This window comes from Octopus bimaculoides, chromosome 7 (assembly GCF_001194135.2).
Source record: "Octopus bimaculoides isolate UCB-OBI-ISO-001 chromosome 7, ASM119413v2, whole genome shotgun sequence".
Lineage (NCBI taxonomy): Eukaryota > Metazoa > Mollusca > Cephalopoda > Octopoda > Octopodidae > Octopus > Octopus bimaculoides.
This window is the reverse complement of record NC_068987.1, coordinates 77,630,512-77,633,797: the sequence shown is the minus strand read 5'-3', so window position 1 is coordinate 77,633,797 and position 3,286 is coordinate 77,630,512. Positions and strand designations below refer to the sequence as shown.

At 35.5% G+C, this 3,286-nt stretch overlaps 1 protein-coding gene across 1 annotated transcript in view; it reads right to left on the bottom strand.

Moving 5' to 3' along the window:
• LOC128248393 (zinc finger protein 239-like) overlaps positions 1-3,248 on the bottom strand; it is a 9,608-nt gene extending 6,360 nt beyond the window's left edge. The window contains exon 1 of the mRNA XM_052969767.1: positions 2,187-3,248. The gene's annotated coding sequence lies outside the window, so the exon portion shown is untranslated. The remainder of the gene's footprint in view (positions 1-2,186) is intronic.
• Positions 3,249-3,286: the final 38 nt, after the last annotated feature.

Here is a 3,286-nt window from a genome sequence, read left to right as displayed (position 1 = left end):
GTCTGCAGAAGGGTGTCATAAAATTGGTCTTTCTGTCCGTCGGGTAGCCCGGGCTGAAGGGCATAGGCCGAGATAACGGTTGCTAAACCATGGTGTAGGACTAATCTAATCTTAAGTATTCTATCGCATACTCTAACCACCTCGATTACCTTATCCACCCATTTCTCTGCAAGAAGTATACCCACGCCCCCGACCCCGTCTGTGTTTCCTGCCCAGAAAATCTTGTACCTGTGTTCTTTGCCTGTGAGGAGCCTAGTGGAACAACCTCTCCACCTTACTTCTTGGAGTGTGGTCTAAAATAGAAAATTCTTTTTCTAAACAAACATTTGACAGCCCAATTTATTTTGGTTTATACTCCTACACTAAAAGCATGAGTCATGGGCAGATACAAAATCAGAACACTGTGACAATCTTATTTAGCTTCCTAAACTAATCGAACCCTCCCAGTAATATTGTTGTTGTCGAGGGTTCCAGTTGATCCAATCAACGGAATAGCCTGCTCGTGAAATTAACGTGCAAGTGGCTGAGCACTCCACAAGACACGTATACCCTTAACGTAGTTTTCGGGGATATTCAGCGTGACACAGTGTGACAAGGCTGAACCTTTGAATTACAGGTACAACAGAAACAGGAAGTAAGAGTGAGAGAAAGTTGTGGTGGAAGAGTATAGCAGGGGTCGCCACCATCCCCTGCCGGAGCCTCGTGGAGCTTTAGATGTTTTTCGCTCAATAAACACTCACAATGCCAGGTCTGAGAATCGAAACCGCGAGTTCGCTGCCCTTACCACTGGGCCATTGCGCCTCCACCCTCCCAGTAGTAATACGTAACATAAACTGCTCTAAATTTTATTGATCAAGCGTAAACAAACAAAATGAATCCGACTGTCGACTATTTGTTTTTGGAAATTATATTCCAGACCATAAAGTCTGAAATTTCCTCTTAATTCCAAGTCTTGACTACAGAATATACAGGGCGGAACATTCAAAGACTCTAAACTAAGATGGAGACGACCCACAAGACTATTTCTAGCAGCAGTAAATAGAAGCTTCGATAGCAGTGTCTATCAAAAATTATTATTACTATTAAACTATACTTTTGTAGGATGATATCTGATTAAATATCTGTAGTTTTATTAATTTACTTCTTTAAATACATTTCCCTCCCTTTTCGATGAGATATTTACAAAGAGAGTTTGCCGCCCGCCCCCACCTTTTCTCATAACTTTCTTAAAGGACAAGTCGTGGGGCACTGCAACTTTAATTATGTCGACAAATGGATAATATTCAAAAATATCCGTTTTGCTTCTGTCTAATTTTCAAGTTACTGGAATGCAAATCTACATACTTTACGTTAGATATTCCAGCAATTACCAAATTAGATACACTTAATGGTCCAGATGGAAGATGTGTAAACGGAACCCTTCCCCCACTTGTTTTTTTTTTTTTGTTACGGATTCCGTAAAAAAAAAATTTAAGGGAGGAAGGGTTCCGTTTATATATCCTCCATCTGGACCATTCGTTTCTAAATGCAGAACCCGGCGCAGATAAAGCCAGTATTTGCATATTGGGCTGAAAACCGTTTTGGCTAGAAACACAATCGAAGGCTGCCTATAAATTTATATTTTTTTTAACATTTATCAAAACGTGTAAATTTTGTTCATGTCTAAGAACACTCAAACACCCCTGGTATCTATATACAATGAAAGAAAAATATTGGGATAGAAGTCTTTGGAGTTCATTTCACTTATTCTTAAAATAAAAACACAAAGGTGTCAGCTAAGGTAACAGACATTCTAAAAATAGCAACCAAATGACACCATTCTGCATTTCAAAATACACATAATTAATTAACAAATATACGATGTGTGTGTGTTACATTAATACACCTGTATTTTCAGGTAACATACAGAATTAATAACAATATAAAGTATACCTACACAAGAGAGCTCCCTTTGTTTCATCATAACTTTCATAATTTTCTACAGAGTGTCCACAAAGTCTGGGTACATGGGGATAAGAAATTACTGTTTCTTATATTTAATTGTTTATGTTATGATTTTATTTACTCCATGTACCCAGACCTTGTGGACACCCTGTACAAATACCTTTCATGTGGTATAGATTACGATTATATCGGAATTTAGTGTAATATATAAAAAATGTTAATTCAATATATTTTATACTTACATATTAATGTAGTCCGAATGTGAATACATAAGATGATCGGTCAGTCTCAACACAACTTCCTACTCTTTGAATGTTTCCAAAGACAGAACCATGAAAGAAACAACGTTAATATATTTACCATTTGTCCAAGACATTTTACACAAGTCTATGCTTACATTAATGCTTATGTCTGAACTGCAAAATAAACAATAAGTTGTTGTTCTTTTTTTTTATAGCGATCGGCAGAATAAATCATCAGCTTCGAAGAAAAATAAATTCCCTGCGATTCTTCGACGGAGAAATCATCTTTTACCATAAATATTATGCTTGGTTTCGGTTGGAATAAATATGTGATGTGTTGTAGAATTGATCTACTGGTTAGTTAGGCTGACTCTAACTGACAGACAATCAGTAGATTTTGGCTAATAATGGTAAGAAATAAATCTTCGCACTTTCCGTTTAAGATTCAAAAAGACGGTTTACCTATTTACTTAATATGTCAGGAGGTAACGACCGGAAGAATGGAAAGGGAAGTGACATAAGGAATGAATAAAATACTCTCATACTTATACAATATATGTGTATATATATATTATTTATTTAAGGTCACATTATATATATTATTTACTTATTTAAGGTCACATTACATGCTATTAATAGTTTCATATGTTGGGAGAAATATAACATTTTCTTAAGGCGCAAACTACATATTACGAAGTAAACAAATTATAGCAGAAATACGAAATAAACTGAGAAGGCAGCATATAGAAAATGCAGACAGGAAATAACGGAAAACGAAAAACAGAAATTAAAATGTCAAAGATAAAAAGTAAGAGTTAAAATGGTAAAAGAGCTATCCTCCTTTTAGACCTTAAATGATAAGGCTGGAAAGGTATCAAGTTAGTCAGGAATAGGCGGAATTTTCCAATTCTTCAGAATATATTTATACATATCTATGCAAACACTGAAAACTTCTGACCTGTATAGGAATCTTAGATCTAAACAGGATTTCCTCTCCTTCAACCAAAGACTACATTTCGTCGATCCATTCACCAGACGAAGTACATTTTTTCTTGAATTTTCTTCACGGATCGGTACATTATAATATATATATATATATA